General features: G+C 36.6%; 1 long non-coding RNA gene across 1 annotated transcript; it reads right to left on the reverse strand.

The window, feature by feature from the left end:
• Positions 1-746: 746 nt before the first annotated feature.
• Positions 747-25,955, reverse strand: LOC122491757. Its single transcript, XR_006299436.1, has 4 exons — positions 25,763-25,955; positions 24,232-24,360; positions 3,096-3,169; positions 747-890 (listed from the first exon to the last, which is right to left on the reverse strand). It is a non-coding gene; the product is annotated as an uncharacterized LOC122491757 (long non-coding RNA).
• Positions 25,956-26,566: the final 611 nt, after the last annotated feature.

Below are 26,566 nucleotides of genomic sequence, written 5' to 3' on the forward strand. Positions count from 1 at the left end.
CTTAATTTTTACCTGTGTCTTAGCCTGTTGAGGATACCATATTGCATTTGGTTGTAGTGTTTCCATATGCTTCTTTCTCCTATGACAATTTCTGACTTCCCTTGTTTGTTGTTGGCTTGATGATTTTGAGGAGTACTAGTCAAGTGTTTTGTGGAACATCCCTCTGTTGGGATTTGGCTGATGTTTTTCTCATGATTAGATTGGGACAGTAAGTTTTAGGAGGAAGATCACAAGAAATAAGGTATCATTTTCATCACATCATCATATCACCAACATGACTTATCACTGCTGATGTCAACCTTGATCACCCCGCTGAGGTAGTGTTTGTAAGATTTCTTCACTGTAAACTTATTCTATCCCACCCCATGTGTATGATATCTTTGGAAAGAATTCACTATTCATAACCCATACTTAAGTAATGGGGAGTTATGCTCCACCTCCTTTGGGGTAGAGTACCTACATAAAATATTTGGAATATTTTTGCAAAGGAGATTTGTCTCTTCTCCTCAGTATACATTGTAATTACCTGGAATAGCTATTTCAGTACCCTGAAAATAAGGAGACTCTACAAAGAAGAAATTAAAAATGTTACTATATAATTTCTCTTTAAAACAAAATAAAACAGTATTAGTGGTTTAATCTATAACAAAGCAAATAAATAGAAATAATAATCTATACTTTCTAAAGGTTTCCTCTGATCATATGCCATTAATTTTTCTCTTACTATAGCATGTATTATCAATTACCAAGAGCATGAAAATTGATTCCCAAGTATGAAGGAAATTTTTTACTGGATCACAAGATGATTTAACCCCTTTCATTGTCACATGGAGGGTTTTATATCCTTGTGTATGATCCAATACTGCCCTTTCTTCATATTTATCCTCCTCCTGGGGTATGATAGAGAATAGAAAGGGAGAAATCCTTGAGTTTTCCCAAAATGGTAGACTTTTTCACTAACCATGAATATGCTTAAATCCAGACATTCTAGATTTTGCATTTCAAAATATGGAGTTCCACTTCCATCTCCTTTCTCAGATAAAACTAGTTAAGTGATATTATGGGAAAGCTCATGCTTCAAGGATCCCAATAGAGTATATTTAATGCATCAATATTATTCATTCAGCAAATATTTGTGGAAGACTGGCCATGTACAAGGCACTATCTTTGGTTCCGGGAAAACAGCAATGAGAAAGTGCAGATTAGGTCTCTGTTTTGACATAGTTTTAAACTTAGTGGAGAGTATAGGCATTGAGTAAGAGAATTACAAATTTGCTAGGTCACATGAAGAAATTTAGGACACTGTGAAGGTATAAAATATGATCAGGTAGTGGGTGGTAGGCTAGTTAATTTAGTGCAGAAAAACAGGTTTCTTTGAGAAAATTATGTTTAAGCTAAATTCTGCAATATGCATAAGATTCAAGTAAGCATTAGAAGTCAAGTTAGAGATGATTATCACATAAAGTGATCTAGTCCCGCTTTGAGTGAGAGTAAAGTTTCTCCTTGCTTTACAAAGGAAAAAGGCACTTTAGAAAAGATCTCAAATAAGGCTAATGTTAGACTTTAGAAAACTTTTGGAATGCCAGTTGAAAACTTCTTACCCTGGACATTTATTATGCATAGGTAGGGACAATTTCTATCAGAATCTTCATCTCAAAAACTCCATGGATATAGAAACAATACATTACATCTATAATAGATGTAATGGTTTGCAATAGCCAGCCTCTCATGCAAAAACTAAAATTGTGTGGTTGTCAGGATGTTTGCTACAAAGGCAGAAAAAAAATCTGAGGCAGCAGTTTCCCAAATGTGGTGACAGCCTAGTCATAAAAGAACATTCTACTTTATTGTTATGAATATATTAATCATTCCAGTGGTTTACGGTGAATATTTTCTACCATTTACAAGAAAACATCTGCTACAACTAGATGAATGATTAGCTGCAAAGTACATAGCAATTTTGTTTTTAGGGATTGCTTTCTAAAGTACCCCCATTTCACCCTTCACTTCATTCAGGTGCATGAATAGAGACATAGGAGGTCATTTCCAGAATTTTCTGGGTCAGCAAAAACAAATTCTTGAAGAGGCTCATAAGATAAAGTCTTTGCTTCTCTTAGAATTTGAGTATCTCTTTGAGATCACTCCATCCCATTTTCAAAGAGTTCTATCCCCCCCTCCCTGATCACTTTCTAGGACTATTTTCAAGGTTAATGTTTAAGTGTTAATTAAGCCTAGCCATCTCTTAAGAGATAAGTAAGTAAACAGGCTAGCCTTGATAACAAGGTTTCTAAGACTGGACATAAAGGAATGTTAATGCATCTTTCATAATGGAGGCAATATGTTTATAATCTTAGACTTAAAGTAACTATGGTTACAAAGCCTTGTTCTGCCTCACCTTTACTTGATTCCTTTCACTGGGGATTCACCTCTGTCATCAAGAGACAGTCTCCTTGGCTAATAGCAACTCAGTTTGTCACCATAAGAATACAAAGATTAAATGCCTTGTGAACAGAGTACAATTTTTTTTTATCTGCTTCAGAAGTGTCTTTTCAAGAAGGAAGACTTGGTCAACAAAGAGAGAAGTGTTCCCAGTTTAAACCAACTTTCTAAAAAAAAAACATTGGCTTTCTATTGTACTTGAAGTGCTTTATCATCAATGATTACCTAGCAGTTGCTACAAGTCTTTAAACCCATAGTCCTGATGTTGACTAAGTGCTTCAAAAAGAATTTCTGAAGACACTTAGGGTAAAGGGGTCAAGAAGAAGATACTATCAGGATATTATTTAAAATACTAAATTTAGGATGAATTGCTGTAGACATCTTCTCAAAGAGTGTTAAGGAGGTAGGAAATTAACATGAGAAACAAAGCAGGACTCCAAATGTATACATAATCTATTTTATAAAACAATTTAAAATATATAAAGATGAAAGGAAGTACATGAAAACATAAAGGGTCGTTATTTCAGGGGTGAGATTATGGGTGATTTGCCACAATAAGCATATATTACTTAAACAATTAGGAGAGAAACAATAAGCTTTATATAATAATTATTTTAAACAACAGCTACAACTTGGCAATCGTGAAAAGGACTCACTGTGAATCTGGGACTCTTTCAGAGGGGGCTGGCAAATGATATCAGGAGCTGTGAAAACACTGATGATTTTTCACCTGGTGAAAAAAAAGAGTAATGAAACATGAAGGCTGGCTCCAACCATTTGAAAGACTGTCAGGTAGAGGAGTATCAAGACTTATTTTCCAAAGACTAGAAGTTCTATGGAGTCAGCACTTGTCTTAATTTAAGAAAGACATTTCTAACAATAAGGGAACAAACTGATATTCAAGAAGAAGTTGGATGGATATCACACAGTTTAAAAATGATGCTGAGTGAAGACTAAGAATATGGGGTTTTTAAGGTCCTTTCAACCCTTGGATTCAATTACTTTAAACATTGCTAACATATTTGCCCAAGACTCTAGAGGTCATAAGTCTTGGTTTTTCTTTTCCTCTCCGTTCTTCCCCCTTCCCCACTCTCACTTTCCTCCCATAGTGACTGAAAATGCTGAGTCCAGCATTTTCCAAGGAGTCACTGGGGCAAATTGCCCTTGAGCACAATGCTGAAGGAGCAGTCAATTCCTCATGATAACACGCCTGATATAAGTAGAATAGAAATTACAGAATATAGTGACTCCTCTAAGTCACAATGACACAATGTGTCAATTATGTACCATAAATAGTAAGGTGGGGTTTCCGTGGCTTGGGGTTTGCAGGGACTTGAGAAAAATAACAAAGAGTAAAATGGGATGGGATCAGATTTCTACAGCTCATCTGATCACAGATTTAGAAATGACCCATATTATCCAGTCTTTTCTCTATTTCATCAATTTCCATACCATTTTACTCAAAATCTGTGATCAGTTTCCCAGACATCTCAGTCTCCTTCCTAATTCAGGATGCCACTTCTGTGATCCTTAGTGAGTGTGACCTCCTCACCTTTCTTTGGCTTTAGGTAGAAAGCAAATATTTTTGTAATACCATTCTTTTAGGGACCAGCCAAATAGTATCAGAAACTTTGTTCCAAACACCAATAGTCATTTATCTGCTAGTAAAAGTAACAGAATATAGATATCTAGAATTCTGGGTAATTTCGATATTTAGATTACTTACTCTACTCAGAGGCATGAATATCAGAGGAATGATTGAGCCCGCTGGAAATGTTCCCTTGATAAATACTAAAAATGTGATTTTTTTTTTTTACTTTTCTTCTGAAATATAAAGACATGTCATAGAAGGGAGAACTGTAATTCTTAATTCTCTATTTTCGGAGAAAGCCTCTAATTTCAAATCCATCATGTTAAACTTTCCACGGTCACTTCCCATGTTCTGGTTTTTTATTTGGGAAATGCTGTCCTGTACACGACAGTATTTGTGAGACTGTAGACTTGTTCTCTACAGATAAAAGAATATAAATAACAAGAGGAACTGCACAAGGGCTATTGCAGGAGTTACAGAACTAATATACATACAGTCTTAGGCCAGCTTTCTGTACTCAGTGGGAAAGTGCTGTTATTATTATTGTCAATGGTATTGCTATTAACAGATGAAACTGATGTAGTCTACATAGACTACATAGACTGCATACTGCAGATTCCACTTCTATTTATTCAGAATCTATACGGTGCAGTATTGCAATCTATTTTTATTTAATCTCCTTGTAACTTTGAGTGAAGAACTTTGTCCCTCTCTATTCAGATAAGGGATAGGCTAAATAGCTGATGGATATTAAGGAGGGCACTTGTTGGGATGAGTACTGGGTGTTATATGTAAGTGATGAATCATTAAATTCTGATCCTGAAACCAATACTACACCATATGTTAACTAACTAGAATTTAAATAAAAACTTGAAAAAAATAAACAAATTCATTAATAGGATTAAATGAATGGATGAATGAATGAATAAATAAATAAATAAACAAACAAACAAAGGAGTAAGTATTGCTTGGATCACAAAGCTATTACTTCCTGGGGTAGACATATTAAACCCCTATCCAAGATACTCAATTGGTACAGGACTCATGTGAGATTCAAAGTCATGTTTCTGCAGAGTTCTCCATCCTGCTATGAAGGAGAATGCTGTGAAATATTAAGGAAAACAATACATCTTAATAGTGACAAGCCCCCAAAACCTCTGATTGTTTATGATGTCTTGGTCTTCACATGATGTACCTCATCATTAATTTTTATCAATAGAGGATCTTTCTTTGTTAACCATTAAAATCCTATGAATGAATTATATTTCAAATAATCCCATGAGTAAAAAAGGGGGGAAAAAAAAGCATCGATCACAATGGAAGTCCAAAAATGGAGACAGAAAATACTGGCCAAGAAAGAAGAAAGAACAGGTGTTTGCCCTTATCCCACACTCCTTCAGACTGGAATATGGGAGAGCAACACTCTTGTTTTTGCGGATATGCGCTAAAGAAAACAGAAAAATCCAGCCAACTTGTGTAGTGAGTCTCATGAATATGTAGAGAAGTGTTTACATGTCTTGAATTGAGAATGGAATTCTAGTGCCTTTAGACCGTGAGCCAAATTTTAGGAGGCCAATATAAGCCTGCTTGTATTGTCTAATCATTCTCTCTTCTGGGAACATTCTAATTTAGCTAAAACCAGGATTTGGACTTGGCCTAGCTATAAATTAAAAGAATACTACATGGCTATGCAGCTCTGCTCAAGAGTTTATTTGCTCTTACATTAAAAAATAACTCAAGTCACTCTCAATGGATTCATTAAAAACCTGATTTCTCCACTTTATAGCTATTTTGCCTGGCAGATGGGATCTGTTTTTTTCCTTATGCTGCATTTTTTGAACTAAGTATATATGGTGGGATAGCAGTATACTCTCCCGCCAACAAAAAAGCCACATGCATATTTCAATAAAATCACATTATTTGGCATCTACTGTCCACATATGTTCATTTGGCTATTGCTGGTCCAAGCCAATAATAGCCACAAGGGAAATGAGTGTTTGAAATTTAAACAAGGAGCTCTAAATTTTCTAAGAGAGAAGAGGCCTCCTGACAGGTAGATCAGTCTCTAATTCATTTTTAATGCTGTTGACAATTCCATAAATCATTGTTTCTCTCCCATTATGTGCCAGCTTCTGTGCTGTAGAAGTTTGAAAAGAAAACTTCTGTATGCTTTTGGGTGGGGGTGGAGGATTAGGTAAGACTCTTTGAATGATCTTTTAAGGATGAATAATTCACCATGCAGAGAATAAAGAGCATTCTGAGCAGCCAGAATGGTATGGGGGTATGGTGAGTTCAGAGGTAAAGCAATTCTTCATTGTGGCTCGAGGGCACGTGGTGGAATGGATGTAGAAACTTAAGTAGGAAGGGGATGGTATAGATGATGGATTTCTTGGTGCAAAGAGTCATTGTCAAAAGTTTTAAAATGAAGAATGTAAGCTCTATCCCTGTGAGTCCTGAGAAACAGTATTATGTACCTAAAAATGTGAAAAGAAAACCTGATGTCCTTGCCCCAGCAAAGAATGTCCATAACAAAAGCCTGATGTTAAGTGGACAAATAAGTAGGGACAAAAGTTATCTGGAAATATTGTTGTAAGTGAAGAACCAAAGCATGCAATATCTTAGAATACCCAAAGATTTTTTTTTATTCTGATTTTTTTTTTTAATTTTTTTTTTCAATGCTTATTTATTTTTGGGACAGAGAGAGACAGAGCATGAACGGGGGAGGGGCAGAGAGAGAGGGAGACACAGAATCAGAAACAGGCTCCAGGCTCTGAGCCATCAGCCCAGAGCCCGACGCGGGGCTCGAACTCCCAGACCGCGAGATCGTGACCTGGCTGAAGTCGGACGCTTAACCGACTGCGCCACCCAGGCGCCCCTTTATTCTGATTTTTAAGAATCTGGTTGGGAATTGGGACAGAACAAGGTGCAGCTGAAATTACTGTGAATGTTTTTTGTATAAAGTCAAAACCACCCGGAGATACCATTTATTTATAAACTTCTAATATACATCTTCCAAAAGAGTATACAAATGCATTTTTCATACAGCAAAATAATGGTGGTTGAAAATGTGACTAAATCCATGTGTCTGAATCAGCATCTGTAGTATGAACACACTCTTATTTGGATTCACCAAATTTCTATTACCTTCCAAAATTTCCAGCTATAGATTTTCATCTTATATGGTAGTGTTTCAAAATTGCATGCATAATATAGTCCAGAGCTTGGCTCCCAGAATCAGGCAAACCTGAGCTCTGTCCCACTTAAGAGCCATAGGACCTGTATAAGTTATCTGATTCTTTTTGGTATTAACTTTCTCAACCGTTAAAAAGAAAACTCAGATACATGCCCATATCTACCAAATAATTATTGTGACGATTAATTAAATTGTTTGAAAAATGCTTATTATAGTGTCTGGTATATATTAAGAACTTGATAAATGTCACTAGTTAATTATGTAATTATTATCATCACCCAAAGATAAACACAATCAGATGTTTGAGAAAAAAAACATCTGTTAAGACTACTTTATCTATACACTGAGCCAGTTGACTCACTGCATTTTGCTTGATTAAATAATGATAAAAAGGATAATAACATACACACAATACTTTAATGTCTAAGAAATATTCCCTCATAAATAAATAACTTGGCACCAACCCTGTGAGTTAGGAAAGATAACATACTATTGTTTACAAAGAAAGAAAAAAAAAAGAAATCAGGATAAAATATCCAAGAGAAAAATACCTATAAATGCAAGACTAGACCAAGGAGATAAAGGGGAAAGGAAAAGTCTTTCAAAAAGATTAATTTGTTACAACAAATACTTTCAAGTAATCAGAGTGGAAAAGACATCATACCTTCCAGTGAACTGACAACTGACATTGTCAAATCAAATGATGGGGAGCCAACAAATATCAGACTTATCTAACCTTTTTTTTTAATAACTAGCTATTGATTTCTCAAGTTTAAACAATTCATTCCAAAAGGCATATTTCAGTTATGCTTATGACTCTTTTTTTTTTTGTAAAGTTTATTTACCCATTCTGAGAGAGAGACAGAGAGCATGTGCGCACGCGCACGCACATGAGCAGGGAAGGAGCAGAGAAAGAGGGAGAGAGAGAATCCCAAGTAGGCTCCACACTGTCAGTGCAGAACTTGACGCGGGGCTTGAACCCACTAGCTGTGAGATCATGATCTGACCTGAAGTCAAGATCTGGACCCAACCCACTGAGCCACCCAGGCACCCGAAGATGCTTGTGACTCTTAACATACAGTATCACAAAAATATCATAAAGTATTTATTTAAAAGAGGCATGATTTTTATATACCCAAGTTTGTTTTAAAAAGTACATTATTGGGGCGCCTGGGTGGCGCAGTCGGTTAAGCGTCCGACTTCAGCCAGGTCACGATCTCGCGGTCCGTGAGTTCGAGCCCCGCGTCAGGCTCTGGGCTGATGGCTCGGAGCCTGGAGCCTGTTTCCGATTCTGTGTCTCCCTCTCTCTCTGCCCCTCCCCCGTTCATGCTCTGTCTCTCTCTGTCCCAAAAATAAATAAATGTTGAAAAAAAAAAAAAAAAAGTACATTATTGAATAAAGTTTTAGGTTCTCTATTTTTAAAACTTATACATTTATAGACTGAAATACAGTCACTGTATTTACCTATTATTTAAATAATTGATCAGTAAACTATAATATAGACTTTGAGACAACAGTTCTCAAACTCTACAATGGTGTGCTGAAAATGTGGAGAAGGGTTCCACTGTTTAGTTGAATATGGCCAGTCATTTACCAAGTTCACATTTGATTGGATTTTCTTTAACATTTTGATCAATAACAGTTCTCTTTTAAAAAACTGATGTCCAAGAATTGTTGAGTCTGACAAAATGAATGTCCAAGTATCATAAAATATGTATTGATGGAATTTCTGAGAAAGGTGATTGTGCCTAATAGAATAGTTAATATGTTTTTGGTGTCATATATTCCCATGTTTAAGATTTCTGTTTTATATACCTATAATAGAAGTTATAGTTTTCTAAATAGTTCTGATTCCAGCTCATGTAGTATGATTGAATATTCCACTAATCCATATACCATTTTGAGTACCATGATATTCACTTGTTCTGCTTCCTGATCAATGTTGATAAGCATTGCCTTAGAAGTATATGTGTGTATATATATATATACATATATATATATATATATGAGTACATATGTATATATATATACATATATGCATATATTTATGTATATTCTAAATTTCTTTGAATTCTTGAGTATCAGACAGTACACTTGGTTAATTAAATGTATATAGAATTGATGCATTGATATCTCTGGGTTTTTTTTTTAATTTTTTTTAACGTTTATTTATTTTTGAGACAGAGAGAGACAGAGCATGAACGGGGGAGGGCAGAGAGAGAGGGAGACACAGACTCCGAAGCAGGATCCAGGCTCTGAGCTGTCAGCACAGAGCTCAACGTGGAGCTTGAGCTCATGGACCACGAGATCATGACCTGAGCCAAAGTCAGATGCTTAACTGACTGAGCCACCCAGGCACCCCAATATCTCTGGGGTTTTTAATCCCAAGTGCTTTCACACTAATGGGGGAAAAACACATTAATGCAACTTTTCCTTATGGTTACAAGTGGTGCAGCAACCAAAAATACTTTTTAGAGGTTTCTTTGGCACTTATATGATAAACTTAAATGAAGAATTCATGTATATGTGGCTTAAATATAGGAATTGTGCTTATTATTCATTATAGAAAGTGATAGCAATGGCAAAATAAAATAGTTAAAATATGTAGGCTAAACAGTCTTTCAAAATAAATTTGGATAATATATGGTAAAGAAGATATAAAAACCTTTAAAATTCAGATTATTTTTCTTGGAACACCGTGAAATCACCAGGACCATGGACCTGTTATTGGCTTCCATTCCTTATATTTATATCTAACTACTGCTTCCAGAATCAGTGTGAATATCCAAAAAAAGGGGGGCACTGCAAGTTTGAAAGTTCTATGGTATTACAGCTAGAATTCAAAGGGATTTCTGTAAAGCAAAGTTCACTGACCCTTCTAGCTAAAGGAATTTCTCACGTGTCTCAGAAAAGGTAACAACTGGGGCGCCTGGGTGGCGCAGTCGGTTAAGCGTCCGACTTCAGCCAGGTCACGATCTCGCGGTCCGTGAGTTCGAGCCCCGCGTCGGGCTCTGGGCTGATGGCTCAGAGCCTGGAGCCTGTTTCCGATTCTGTGTCTCCCTCTCTCTCTGCCCCTCCCCCGTTCATGCTCTGTCTCTCTCTGTCCCAAAAATAAATAAAAAACGTTGAAAAAAAAATTTAGAAAAGGTAACAACCAAAAAGCAAAACACGAAGGATATAGGACAAGAGAGTCTTGGTTCTGTGATGTATTCACTGTGGGACCGAATTCTCTGAGCCTCAGTTTCCTTGTCTATAAAACTTAAAGACTAGAGGGGCTTTAAGGTATTTTCCAATTTTGTGCTTCTGTGATTCCAAGTAATGCAAGATTCTATACTCTGTTTAAGTGTTGCCCCCTTGTTTTGCTTGGTTTTCTGACATGTAATATAGCTAGGTTATAATATCTCAAATTATGAATAGAAGGTTATTTTTGCCTGATCCTATGTGAACTGATTCGTATCACTATTTATTAATTTAAAATGTAAATATATATATCAAAGTCATGTAATACTGGAGGCTTTTGTTAGAGAGAAAGATGGTTTTTCTGAATGCCACACTGCACATTCATTTGTAATAATGTGGAATTTTAAAGAGTTTTAACCAAAACAGTCTTAAATATATAATTCAAAAGGAAATTCCCCACAACCTTTTACCAAAAACATAAATAGGCCTATGTGTGTGTGTGTGTGTGTGTGTGTGTGTGCATGTAGAGCTGGGGCTAATTTATGTTAAGCACTTAATAAATGATATAAGGATCATTAGCAAATAATACTTAGATCATAATAACTGTAGTATTAGAATTTATACACTTCAATTATGATATGACGAGGACTTATGTAACCATTTAGTGATTCTCAAAAAGGAATTATATTCATTCCAGTATGCTACTAAACATTCTCTTTGGAATTTTTAAATCATTTAAATAATCCCCAGGGGTTATTCAAGATATGGTATGTAAAACTACTATAAAATGCCCAGATGTTAGTAAAACTTTGGTCTTTTATTTTCTAATACATATTCCTATAAAAGTTTTATAATATTTCATTTAAAAAGAATACAATTTATTTCACCTCTTCCTAATTGTCCTTAATGTTTAAAAGTGACTCAATTTCACATATTAATCAGATAAGCAAGAAAGGCAGAAGTCTTCAAAAGAGCTTTATCAACATTTTACTTTGCATTTCCCAAGTTCCATTCGAGAAATACTGGCTCATAGCAAATCCATGAGAAACTATAAAGTAATACAGGCCTTGCTCAGAATTCTCTCAGGCAATTACTAGAAACACCATAAAAATGTGTGATCATGGTATCAGATCATGGATGTTTCCGAGGGATCACTCAATTATGTATTTATTCCCATTTTTTACCAAAGGTGCTCCTTGGGATACTAGTTTTTCAAAACACCCCTGAAAAAAGGGACTCCTAGTTAAACAATTTGGAATTTTTTGCATACTATGTCTTCCTACTGAAAATTCACAAATCACAATTGAATATTAGAGTTCTTAATAAGTATGGCAGTGCAATCTGCTATTTATTTGTTTAGCACAGAATTTCCTCGTTGTTGGTGTTGTTTTTTACTCTAAGACCCAAGGAATTCTCTCTCTTCCCTCTTTTCTCCTTCCTAAATACTATGAATTTGCATTCCATGGGATACTCACTGGGAAATGCTGCATTAAGGCCCCAGGGCCTTGGGAGCCTCTGTACCATAGCTGTGGTACTGGGGACTGTACCTGTTACTCAAATGGCATCAGGTAATTCTTCTGACATTAAAAGAAATAATCCTTAATGATTAGAGCAAAACAGCGCGCATGTACTTAATGACACTGACCTGGATACTGAAAAACGGTGATGGTAAATTTCATATCGTGTGTCATTGGCGACAATTTAAAAAGTAAATGAATAATTTAATCTTGTTTTAAGGCACTATTAAAAAGCAAGATATTTTTTAATGCTTGAGAGAATGACTTGCCTTGTAATAAAAGCAGATTCTTAAAAGAAAAACCACCTAAAAACCCTCCTCTATCACCAGGAAACACTGTCCTGGCCAAAAGAGAAGACGGTGGTGGATGGTGAACTATACGACAGTTGTCAGAATAAGGGGAAATACTCTTTTTCTTCCTTGTGCTTCCACTCCCTAAATCCCCGGGGTGTTACAGTTGCACTAACAGATTTGAAAGGAGGCTTCCATTTTGCATGGCAAAAAATAATACAGTGTTCTAAAAATGTAAAATGGCATTTCACAAGTTTTTTAAAAAAATATTTCATTTCCTGTAGTGGCATTAAGAGTAAAATCTGCTGTGTGGATTTTTAAGGTTAGGTGGAATACATCCGACTTATCAAAGCATGTATTAATAAAGGAGAATTAACAAATTTGTGAGAAATAGACTTAGAGAAGGATTAGTGAACCATAAAAGGATTGATGAACTATAAAACTCATTGCAAAGCTAAGAATGTTGAAAAACATTGGTCTCTTTGGCTAATGTCACCTACTAGACTGTAAGTTGATGAAGGCAGGGACCACATCCATCTCGTTCACTACTGGTTTTTTCATGCCTCTAACAGTATCTAGTGTTGCAGACACTTAATAAATTCTTTTGAGCGAGTTAGGCAGTTCAAGATAGAGTTAAAACACAGAAAGTTGCTTTGTAGGCAATGTTTAAAAACTGACACTAATGAAAGTACTCAGTAAATGATTCAAAATATCACCAGTTGAGCATTTAGATAACTAATAAGTCACAACTTCATTATTCGTGTTAATCATTTGCTACTATATCCATCCAAATCCTACATATGGAATTTTATTCACAAACCAATACTCTACATTTCAAGAGACCAATATTGTCAACACTTAAGCACTTAATATTCAAATCTTTACATGAATCTTTTTGCCTAATGGGCTATTGAGAATGTGTCTCATGAAAGCTGGGCAATATCTTTATGTCCTTTTTAAGTCGAGGCATTATGATTAAACTTTCTCTACATTTTTAAGATATCCAGTGGAAGAATATTAATTAAAATGTTAATATTCATTATTTAAATTAATTAATATACTGGTGCACCTGGGTGGCTCAGTCCATTAAGTGTCTGACTTTTAGTTTTGGCTCAGGTCATGATCTCACGGTTTGTGGGTTCGAGCCCTGCATTGGGCTCTGTGTTAATGGCATGGAGCCTGCTTGGGATTCGGTCTCCCCCTCTCTCTGCCCCTTCCCTTCTCTCTCTCTCTCAAAAATAAATAAACATTAAATTAATTAATATTCTTTGAAATTTGAGCTATTTGCACACAAACATTAAAGTGAAGAATGATGAACTGGTGTTTCATACAATCCTGACAGAAGATTTAGAGATGAAAGAGTATGAATTTGTAAGAATATAAAAAAGAGGTATCTACTGCTTTGAAATATATTTCCTGAACCTTAATTATTGGGTTTTATATCTCTTATTTAGAACAAATAAAATATAAGCAGGAAAAATAGAACATAGTATCACATGATTGGCTAAAACGGTCAAAACTTTGGAATCGCTTTGAAATGTATTTTAAAAGCTCAGCTACTTTGACTTTTTTTCTATTATAGAAACATGAAAAGTTATTTCAACTGAATTGCATACATAACTCCTGGAGTGTAGACAGTTGCTATTATTTGTTCACTTCATCAAAATGCTTTTTTAAATTCTTGCTACATCTGTATTACCAGGTCCTGGAGAAACCAAGGTGAAAGAGGCCCAGGAGAAGCCAAACCTTCTTTGCTATTTCTAACAAAGGAAATGCCATTCTTGCCACTAACTCTTGGAATGATTTCCAAGTTCTCTAAAAATAATTTAACCTGTGTCAAATAGCTGTCTCATCTGGAAAACTCAATAAATGAGTGTAGAAGTTAGAAAAAGCAGGGGGAAAGTTAGGTGTTAAACTGAAATGGTATATCCCAGGCATGTTGGATTGAAAGTCCAAATTAGCCAGCACACTTCCATACATCTGCTCACTTTTCTTTAAACTTGAGCTATATTATTGCAGAAAAGCATAATAATCCCCACTCTGATCTTGTATTTCAAGTGAAAGAGCCTGAACTATCTCAGCATAGGCACTTTTGTAAACGGGTATAATGGGTAGATGAGTTTCTTTCTGGGGTCAGAATTTCTAAATTCCAAGGGCAGATTCTATACGGAGGAGAAATAAGAAGAGTAATATAAATTATTTCTTCCTCATGACAATGATTCTAATTCAGTGTTGGACTTTAGTGTGAGGAGGACATGCCTGCTAAATCATGCTTCATTTTATCTTGTTAAGTTTATTTATTTATTTTGAGAGGGGGGAGGGGCAGAGAGACAAGGAGAGCGAGAACCCCACGCAGGCTCCACGCAGTCAGCATAGGCCTGATGCAGCACTGGAACCCACAAACCATGGGATCATGACCTGAGCTGAAACCAAGAGTCAAACACTTAACCAACTGAGCCACGCAGGTGTCCCAATCATGCGTCATTTTTTTAAAAATTTTTTTTCAATGTTTATTTATTTTTGGGACAGAGAGAGACAGAGCATGAACGGGGGAGGGGCAGAGAGAGAGGGAGACACAGAATCGGAAACAGGCTCCAGGCTCTGAGCCATCAGCCCAGAGCCTGACATGGGCTCGAACTCAGGGACCGCGAGATCGTGACCTGGCTGAAGTCAGACGCTTAACCGACTGCGCCACCCAGGTGCCCCCATGCGTCATTTTAAACAACAGTTGAACTCCTGGGGTGCCTGGGTGGCTCAGTCCATTGAGCCTCCGACTTCAGCTCCGGGTCATGATCTCACGGTTTGTGGGTTCGAGTCCCGCATCGGGCTCTGTGCTGACAACTCAGAGCCTGGAGCCTGTTTCAGATTCTGTGTCTCCCTCTCTCTCTGCCCCCGCCCCCACTCACACTCTGTCTCTCCCTCCTTCAAAAATAAATAAACATTAAACAATAGTTGAACTCCTTATAATTTTGTGCAAGTTATTTCTTAGAAGCCAAATCACCCTTCACTGTACCAGAATAACCGTTTACATGTGGAAAACTCAGTTAAATCCTTATAAATATAAAAAAATATACTTTATTTGTTCAAAAATCTAGGTCATTATGCATTATTTTCTTAATTTGAAGCATTCTAAAATGGCAGTTATTAAAAAATGAATTTTTAAATTCTGTTGTATGAGTTTGCAAGAAAATTCTATTTTAGAGTTTTCTGGTTATTCAATTATCTAAGATTATCATTCATGGTATATTGGTCCGTGAATGAAATGGTATTGCTTGAAATGATTTTCAGATATCTACTAGTGTTCTCAAGCAGAAGGACTGGACTATTTTTAGGAGGGATGACCTACCATATGACTACTAACTTTTGCAGGGTACCACCTAAATCAACATTATTCAAGATGACTTAAGAAAGATGAAAATATTCCAGACTTTAAACATGTCTCTGTTTTCTTTTTTGATATGAAAGACAACCTACAATTTTTTTTGTAAAGAAATGGGGCAACAGCCACTTGCATTATTTCCTGTTGACTGGTCTAAGAAGGAAAGTGAAACTCAATTTGTTTAATGGGTCACGTGACTATGCAAGTACAAGCACATGCTTTGACTTTGCCCACTCTCCAAATTTGTTTTAGAGCTTGGGGTGGAAAAGGAGGTGAAAGAAGATAATATATGGACCGCCTGACATTTGCCAAGAACTGTGTTTAGCATTTTACACACATGGTTTCACATTTATAAAAAGTTAAGCAGTACATAAGGAAACAAACCAAAAGAAGTCTTACTCTTTTTTACCCTGCCAAATCTAGAGTTTCTTGCCTGTCTTACTAGGAGATAACATCTCTAGTAAGGAAGAGAAATCTGGTTTCTTGCTTCTTTTCTCTGTAGTCACTGTTTTTTTAAGTCTTGAAATGAAGGGAGTCCAGCGGTGGATGGCAGCCCAAAAGAGAATGTTGTTTTTCTATATCTTATTCTCTTTGCAGGTCAGATAGGTATAGCCAAGAGACACTTAAAAAAAAAAAGTAAAGAAAATGAGCAAGTACTCAGAATGCTCATAGTTTTCAACTGAGTTGATAAAAATAGTTTAAATGAAATTAAATATAAACATAAAACTTTAATTCCAAATACTGTAGTTTGAGGGAAAAAAAAGATAAGGTCATCATGACTCTATTAAGACTAAGCCAAATTTAAGAATAATCTCTTAAGGGGCGCCTGGGTGGCTCAGTCGGTTGGGCATCCGACTTCAGCTCAGGTCATGATGTCAGTGTTCCCAGGTTCAAGCCCTGTGTCAGGCTCTGTGCTGATGGCTCAGAGCCTGGAGCCTGCTTCGGATTCTGTGTCTCCCTCTCTCTCTGCCCCTCCCCCGCTCATGCTTTGTCTTTCTCACTCTCAAAAATAAATAAATGTTAAAAAAAAATTAAAAAAAGAATAATCTCTTAAAGTGTTACTTATCAAGTCCTTGATAGCATTTAAAAACATTAAGTTTGGCCTATTCTATGTATGCTATAGATTTGTTAAATGTGCTGAGATATAAGAAATGTAAGTAAACATCAGAAACCATACTGAATTGATAACACCAAGTATGTTTAATAAATCCTTCAGTAAATTCTATCCTAAATCAGTTTTGATTCACAAGCTACTCTAGACATTATATTTAAGTCAAATATCTAGTCTGATTTTTTTTTCTATTTTTATCCCAATCAAATAGAGATAACATGAGAAAAGCACTTCCAATAAAGAAAATTATTGTTTCTAATGTGAATTAACCAGGAGTTTGACATTTTAGATTTAGTAGTTCATAAACTACTTGAGAAGAAGAAATACAATCATATTTAACGTTAGATCTTTCTTGGGCTTATCAGAGGGTGTATGCTTACAAATAGTCAGCCGTGGAACCTACCTGGTTGATGAGCAATTTGGGTGAAGAATACCAATGTGGATTAAAAGCCTAATTCCCAGCAGGCCCTTCTCTATGGGAAATCTGTCTCCGAGGGCTGGCTAAGAACTTGCCTTGCTCACTGACTTTTTTCCTGTAGGCTGACCATTGATGGGGAGAACACCACTAAACATTTTGATGATTCATTATAAGTGTGCACATCATACTTTTACACTGATTTTTATGTGGCTTCGTCTTAATGGTCTCCCACACCAAAAGTCATGTTTGAAATACAATACATTAACAATCTGAAGCAGACTGAACTGTGAAGCAGGATACTGAGAATAAATAGGTGAAATTCTAGACATTTCTAAAGAGGATCCAGCTACTTAATAGCCACTGAGGTCTTCGGTGAATAGGTGTGAATATTTCAGTGCAGTCCAACCTGAACTGAGAAGCAGTTCTTCATTCCAAATTTAAATACCGCCTGTGCATATAAAAAAAAAGTTTTATTTATTAGTCCAAAATGTTACTATGATTGGGGTCTTGAAAAAACATTCTTTTTCTTGGGCATGTTCTTCAGCAAAAAGCAGTTGGGAAGGGTAGGTTAGAGAATGGAACTTGTCTTTGGAAGCCATAAAGTTGAAACGTCCTGTTTTTCACCTCACGACAGGCGAAGCTGGGCCGAAGATAGTTGTTGAGTAAGTACATTTCTCTGCCAAAGTTAAGATGATGAACCATGGGTGAACCCTGGCAACATTCTATTCATCCACTGAAAAGCTGCTAGTATTTGGTTATTGAGGCTCGCCCAAATCATTTTCCTCACACGTTGAACCCATTCTCTTTGAGGGGTAAGTGCAGCTTCCAACATGAGAGTTACAGTGAGCTCTGTGGGTACACTGACGCTTCAGAGCACAGTTCGATCCATACTGGCCTGACCTGCATTCTGTGAGGGGGAAAAATAAAAATAAGGGCAATTCAAATATGCTTTTTTATCACACAGTCTTTTTACTACTATTTCTTGGAAACGAATAGGATAATGATAGACTTGTAAAGAATTCTGGTTAACCATGTGGTATCTTTTTCCCATGCTAGAATGTTATATAATAAAAGTAAGGACTTTAATGGAAAACAGGAGGAAGCTGGGGGTGTCAAGGAAGTTAGTGATAAAACTGAAAAGAGGAGAAGGCAGGACAGCAGCTTACATTTTTAAAGTACCTTCTCAGAATTAGATTGTTCAATAGAGCTTACAACAGTGGCATTCTGAGGGACCCAGGGAAAATGGATTAGTTGTCTTGAGGTCAGAACAAGGCAACACTTGCTCAGAATACGCAATATGTGAAATTTGTCTTTAGGTTGAAACACAATCATTTGAGCTTATGTTGTTGAAAATGAAATGCTTTTAAATTCAACTCTTTCATCTCTTAAAATATATCAAAAGGGCCATAGATCTCCTGTATACTTAACTCTGTGAAATCCTGCTATATGTACTAAAGGGATATAACTATGTTTAAATTGAATTGCGTTGTGATTACAACTGGTGGAAGAATAAAAGGAAGGGATAAAAAGAGTTAATGTTTTATTAAAATAACTAAAGATGGACTAAAAGGGGGCCTTCAAATATCACACCCCAGTCTGGGTGTTTGGTATTAGTCCAGAAGAGAATTAGCAGAGAATTAACAGGTTCTGTCTCTGAAGGATTGTGAGGTTAGGGAGAAAGTCCAGCCCAGTCCAGCCCATGGAAACAGAAAATCGACTCATACTTTCCAGTCACACTGGCAAGACTAGGAATTAAATAAATTTACCAATATTTAAGGATCAGAGAAATTTAACTTGTAGTAGTAACAGTCACCTCGCTCTATGCAGTTTACAAAATGGGTTCCTAATACATTATTTCATTTGGTTCTAACAAACACTTGTGAGGTAGGCAAGGCAGTGAGGTAAGCCCTCTCATTCTGGAAAGAGATAAGCCAAGGTTCGCTGTGGCTTAAGAAATCTTCGTACATGTTATATCCCAGGTGAATGGCGGAGCTGGATTTCTAAGTTCTCGTCTGTTGCTCTTTGGTCATTCTCCACTATTATGTAGAAGGACAAAGTATCAAGCGTACATATAGAAGAAAGACCAAATAAGAAATTAGAACACTGGAAAGTGGAAAATTTAGAAAAAAAATAATATATACATATATATAATAAAAATATAAAACATAGATAAAAAATACATAACATACATAATAAAAATATATAACATATATATAATTGTGTGTGGATAGATAGAGGATAGATGATAGACGACAGATAAATGGATACTAGAGCAAGTCTTGAGTCTGTAGGCAAAATTTTGTTAAACATTTCTTTAGTACCTCAAAATTCTCTTTGCTGGGTTGGAGATTCAACCTAAATTTACCACGAGCAGTTGGATTTTTTTTTTCTCTTGGACAATGAAGATTGCTTAAGAGGTGCTTTAGAGCTCTTGCCTTAAGTAATTAACTACTTAGATTTTAAATACGGTATAAATGGAGACTGAGAAATCAATTTTGTAATTAATTGCTTTGATAGAGTAATTCAACTCTTTCCTAAAGGAAGGTACAACAGGTAGGTAAAGGCGTTTTGGAGGTGATGTAAATGCTGCTCTGAAATGAATCTCTTCTTTAAAACTCCAAACTTTATGAAGTTAAAAAAAGAATTCTGTTCAAACTAACACATTCACCTCTGCCCAGTGTGTGGGAGGAAGTTTGGTGGTAAGACCTAAGTGTTCTTGTTTGTAAAGGAGTTATGAATCAGGATCTCTCCTGAGCAGCTCAGAATCTGATTTTAATTTATAAAAATACCACATTTTCATGTTAATAACGATGTGTATTTAAGACATCTGTTTGAATGTCTGCAAATGTTAATTTACCAAGAGGGTGGGGAAATAATCCAATAAAAAGCTGCTACATTCTTTTATGAATTAACATTATGGCTGTTTAATGGGTCTTTTACCAGAGTTCAAATTAAAATGAGGTCTTTTATCTTTATAGTGCCTGCATAGACACAGCTGCTCACAGTTAATATCACAGATGAACTGTGCCTAATTGAAAATAAAAATGCAAATAAAAGACCCTGTAGTACATCTGTGTAGGCTGTGGGTATCCCAAAGAGCTCGTGACAAGAGGGGCCTTGAAGTGCCCACTGAGAATGGACACATTAGTACACATGATCCACTGTCACGTGGTAATTACTTGGGGATGAAAGAGCCTATGTGATACAGGAATTTTGTCCATGCAAAGTCCATAGAGTGAGGCTTTAATTTCCAGCCTCTCCATCAGCTCTCTTGGTTTAGTGGCTAGCATTAAGCCACTTCTGAGTGCTGTCCCATAGAACTTTCTGCAAAGACAAAAATGTTCTATACTGTGTTATCAAATACCGTAGCCACTTGAGCACTTGAAATGTAATGTGAGACTGAGGTGAATTTTAAATCAAACCAAATTTAAATTAAATAACCACCTATGGTTAATGGACAAGGCATGTTAGACAACGCGGATAGAGAACCAAAAGCAATTCCTATGATTGCAAAGGCACCTAGCATAAATTAAAACGTCTGGCACATAGTATGCATTCAATAAACACTAGTGGTTTTTCTCGATATTTAGATCAAACCACAAATGCTACAAGCATTCTGCCTTTCCTGAGCATTTCCTTGGTGACATGCATGCTGTGGCTTCACCAAGATGTTATGTAAATGTTTATCCTGACATATTTAGCTTAGATATGACAAGGTTCCAGGACTTTTGTCTACCATGACCCCGTGAAGAATGCAGAGAAGAGAAGCCAGAATTCCTTCAACAAAAATTTGCTACAGACTATCATGTGCTGGATGGACAAATAGACAGTCGCTCAATTCACAAGCCTGCAGTGCAGCAGAACACAAGGATTAGACATTTAAATGAAGCAGCTTTGCAAGAAAGCAATGCCCGTATCAACAAGTGCCTGAGTTGGAAGAACCCATAAGGTTCCAAGTCAGTATTCATAACCCCTTTACCTTGGTCTCAAAGTCTATAGAAAGGGAAGAAAAAAGTAGAGGAAAGGACATAACACTCTTGATGAGCTACTGGAGGTTCCTTATTCTGGCCTGTATACAGATACTCACACATACAGTATTGACCACTAATAGTATTACCCAAAGTCTGAAAACAGTCTGCCTGGGTTCAAATCTTGGTTCTGCCACTTACTACCTTTCTGTGCTTCCATTTCTTCATCTGTCAAATAGGAATAACCATAGCAACAACCTCATAGAGTGGTGGTAAGAATTAAATGAATGCATGCAAAGTGTTTAAGATGGGGCAAGGCATTCCAAAAAGTAGCTTTTTTCCCCCCACTATTTCTTAGAAGCAAAGTGGAGTGGGGGAGATGACGCTGCGTAAGAAGTACTCTCCTATAGCCTGTTACTATGGTTTTCTCAGCATTACTGAAATTCCAAGTTACAGAATCATAGATTAGTGCTGGAAATGATCTTAGCAATATGTAGCCTCAACCCTTCTTCCTGGCAAGGAGGAAAGTAAATTCTGAGATTAAATGCTCTACTTTGGATCATAATTTGTGGCAGGGTCAGTCCTTCAGGGCTATAGTGAAATATATAAAATCTTTTCATCTAGTAAACATCCATCAAGTTAAATAGCAAGTGATGTATCAAGGATCCATTCAATCTACTTTCTCCTCTTCTTAAGACACTCCCTGAAGATTTAGGATTTTACATTCCAGGTCATTCTTGTGAGTGGAATGGAAAATAAAGGATACATCTCAATTTACAATGAGTAGGTGGGAACTCGGTTCTCAAGAATACTATTTGGATCGTACCTTAATTGCCCTAATTTTAGTTATTTCTCTGAATAACTTTTGTGATGAGGGTATTTAACTGGATTACTCTGAGGTACTTACAATGTGCCCTGTCTCAGCTGTGGTGCTGGATTTGGGTGCCTGTGATGTAACAGCTATATACCCTGGTTAATTGTACTAAGGCAAGGTGACAAGCAGTGGTGGGGCAATGTTCTCTAATTTAGTAATGTTTTTAGTATGAAAACGTCTGTATATCTCCATGTGAACCATGAATCAGAGGGACATCATGAGGTGCTTCGGTTCATACCAGCATCACATGTGGCTCCAGTTTTCTCAGGTGGGTAGAAGTATTTTCCAGTTACTGAGTGGCCGGAACTTTCTCATTCACAGTCACAAAGTTGATGGCAATTGCCTCCGAACATTCCAAGTGAACACTCTACCAAGGAATACTGAAAAATTAACCCTCTGAGCTTTCACTGATGCACTTAAATTGAGATTAAAATACAATTTCCTCGGGGTGCCTGGGTGGCTCAGTTGGTTAAGCATCCGACTTTAGCTTAGGTCATGATCTCATGGTCCCTGAGTTTGAGCCCCATGTCGGACTCTGTGCTGACAGCTCGGAGCCGGGAGCCTGCTTCAGATTTTGTGTCTCCCTCTCTCTCGGTGTCCCTCCCTTGCTCGCACTCTCTGACTCTCTCTCTCTCTCTTTCAAAAATGAATACATATTAAAAAATTAAAAAAAAATACAATTTCCTCAAGATTAAGTCCCAACTAACAAAATGGGATGGTAAACTGATATTTGTTGGTCAGAAGAAGGGAGGGAAGTTTTGGAATTTTCAGAAAGAAGCTGCATTGTATACACGATTTCACATTCAGGCCTTAAAATCTATATATTTCGACAATGGTTTATATCTGTCAGAATGTGGGTAAGCTTTTTGAAGATAGGAATTTAAGGAAAGAGACTGAGTCCACTAACTAAGGGCATTTTAATACTTTTCCTTAAAAAGCTATTTATTGTGTATCTCCTCAGAAGACTGTTAGCTCTATGTTTTCCACTATATTCCCACATTTTAATGCAGAATCAGGCACATAACAAGAGCACATTATTGAATCACTAAATAATAAATGAATAAAGGATGGACAAGAAATACTATATATAAGGCTCTAGTGACAAATGAGGATATGGTATGAGACTAATATATAAATCTTTTTAAGAGGCAATAATTTTGGTTCACATAAAGTCCAATTATTATATTATATATTATAGTATTATTATCATGGTTGTTGTAATGATATGCACAAGACTGTACATAATAGAGAGTAAAATTGGACTTAGAGTTGTTTACTAAGAACTATGTAGTTTGGTATTGTTTAGAAGTAGGCTGATCAGTCTTTTAGGACTTTATAATACTTTGTTTCAAACTGAGTAGCCCAAATTCCCACCTCCATCTATTCATCCACGTTCATGGCTGCCACTACTTTCTTGTGATAAAAGCCCAATTCACATCTTTCAATATTTTTTCATAAAACCCTTATATTTATTTCAATTCCATTGAACCCAACATAGTCTTTTAAATTTTTTTTTTCAACGTTTATTTATTTTTGGGACAGAGAGAGACAGAGCATGAACGGGGGAGGGGCAGAGAGAGAGGGAGACACAGAATCGGAAACAGGCTCCAGGCTCCGAGCCATCAGCCCAGAGCCCGACGCGGGGCTCGAACTCACGGACCGCGAGATCGTTACCTGGCTGAAGTCGGACGCTCAACCGACTGCGCTACCCAGGCGCCCCCCAACATAGTCTTTTAAAAACATTTAATGAAATATTTTTCATTCAGAGGGAGATCATTTGTCCACTAAAAGCTAACAGCTTTTGGGGTGCCTGGGTGGCTCAGTCAGTTAAGTGTCCAACTTCAGCTCAAGTCATGATCTCACAGTCCGTGAATTCGAGCCCCGCGTCAGGCTCTGTGCTGATAGCTCGGAGCCTGGAGCCTGCTTCAGATTCTGTGTCTCCCTCTCTCTCTGCCCCTCCCCTGCTCATGCTCTGTCTCTCTCTGTCTCAAAAATAAATAAAAATATCAAAAAAAAAGTTACAGCGTTGGTGATGTTTTGAGATATTAAACAATTTCATTTATAGGAGGCAAAACATTTTGATCAATCAGAAGCAAAATCAGAAAGAACAACTATACTGGCGTAGAATGAATTCTTGTCTCTTTAATGTCCAAGTCGGAAGTTTAGATGATTATTCCATGTTTTCAATTGGAGTTTGTATTTTGGCCCTCAGTTGGAAAGATCTCATGGTCACACAGAATTCCCATATGTCTAAAAATGCTCTGGCTATACCTTTTTCACACTGGCTGCCATGGAAACCTGCTGGGCAAATGCACTGTCCATTCACTGCATCACAACTGGCTCCATTTTTGCAGTCACAGATGTGAGCACAATCCAAACCATAAAATCCAGGAAGGCACGCTAGAAAATAGAAGTGTCAAAAGGCTATGTTGTCTTTAAGAATAAGTAATAAATGACATGCTCTAGGTCATTTTTTTTTTCCCCAAGACTAAAGAAGGAGATGAGAGCAAAGAATTAGAAAACAAGAAAAAATTATATGGAGATGAATATCGACAATAGTTTAGCCATATAGATAAATGAATATATAAAAGGCCACTCTCTATAAGTCATCTAGAAAAATCCATACTAAAATGTAAAATATCTTCAAATAGATAAAATTTATTTGCTATGATGAGCTATAGTCTTACAAAGATTTCACCAAAACCCTCTAATACCCTAAACACCTAAAACTATGCTTTCAAACTTCAGATTCAAGCTAAATTTAGCAAGAATGGTTTTTCAATCAAATTGTTTAAGTAAATAAGGGTATCTATGGAAAGTGATTCACATGGTTCTTTTTTTTTTTAAGTTTATTTCATGTATTTTGAGAGGGTGGGGAGGGGAAAAAAGAGAGGGAGAGAGAGAATCCTCCCATGCTGACAGTGCAGAGCCTTACGTGGGTCTAGATCCCACAAACTGTGAGATCATGACTTGAGCTGAAATCAAGATTCATATGCTTAACTGACTGAGCCACCCAGGCACCCCGCATATAGCTCTTAATGGTTGAAGTCCTGGGAATGTATGACAAAGGTGGGTATGAGGAAATCAGGGGAAGAAAAGAAGGAGAAAGGGAATAAAAGAGAGAGAATATGATATATATATATATATATATATATATATATATATATATATATAGTAGGTTAACATCTTAAGAAGAAGTTAAGTTTTAAAGTCAGTGAAATATAATATTTGGAAATTTTCCTTAGATGATCCATAAAGTACAATATAGAACTGTCTTTTAGGAAGTCCAGTATAACCTGTTTCTCTTCCATGGTTGGAGATGGTTAATATTTTTGTGGCTGAATATCAAGAAGTAGTACTTGGTTTACATTTAGAGACCATGTAATCCAAGCAAATGCATTTCTTTAAATGCTAAAATTGTCATCTGTCCAGAGAGATGACCTGAGAGAGGTGTGTGAGAGCTAAGCTTGACTGCAAAAAATAGATTCTCATTTCCTATCTTGAGCTTTCTTTAAGGCTGTGCTTACAACTCATCAATGGGAAGGGGATGAAATTTACTCACCCTTCAATTACCCATATTCTCTCTCCCCTCTCTCCCTCCCTTCCTTTCTCTAGCTCTCTCTCCTCTCTCTTTCTCTGTGTCCCCCACCCCCCTTCTAGAGTTGGATTTGGCTAGGTTCCATGTGTATGACACTTGTCCAGCATGCATGGACAGATTCAACATTAGGAAAAACTCATAATCAGGGAGAAGAAAAAGAAGGTAAAACCAAAAGGAGATAAGGAAATTTTACACAATATATACCCTTCTATTGTCTGATCTCATAAATCTTCAAAAATAAGTAACAAAGGAAGATCCAATGCAATGTTTCTTCTGTTTGTTCTTGTACAATTGCTACTGAAAACACATAGAAAAAAAATCAACTATACTTTATCTCTTTTATTTTAATTATATATAAAAGTGAATTCATAAAGATTGCTTTGCTCAACTTATTCATTTCTTTCTTATTTATTTATTTATTTATTAAAAAAATTTTTTTTTCAACATTTATTTATTTTTGGGACAGAGAGAGACAGAGCATGAACGGGGGAGGGGCAGAGAGAGAGGGAGACACAGAATCGGAAACAGGCTCCAGGCTCTGAGCCATCAGCCCAGAGCCCGACGCGGGGCTCGAACCCACAGACCGCGAGATCGTGACCTGGCTGAAGTCGGACGCTCAACCGACTGAGCCACCCAGGCTCCCCCATTTCTTTCAATAATACTATTATTCTTCTAGGCTCCCTGGCTCAGAACTTACAGCCATCTTTGATTCCTTCATTTTCCTCATCTTCACGTCCAAATCAATTGCCTAAAACAGTCAATTATTCTTCCAAAATAATCTTTTGCTCATTCATTTCCATTTTTATCCCAGTCTATATTTTAAAAATTCTAGACCATAATTATAGCTTCCGCATAGACAATACTCATGACTATCCTTCCCGATGATCAACAATGTACCCACTTTACAGATTTGTTTCACCAGAGTGATGTCTCCTGTCTGCTCAAAATCTTCCTTGATAAGCAACTACACAGAAGATGAAATTTATGGGCTTTGAATAAATATATTTT

This window comes from Prionailurus bengalensis, chromosome C2, assembly GCF_016509475.1.
Source record: "Prionailurus bengalensis isolate Pbe53 chromosome C2, Fcat_Pben_1.1_paternal_pri, whole genome shotgun sequence".
NCBI classification, from domain to species: domain Eukaryota; kingdom Metazoa; phylum Chordata; class Mammalia; order Carnivora; family Felidae; genus Prionailurus; species Prionailurus bengalensis.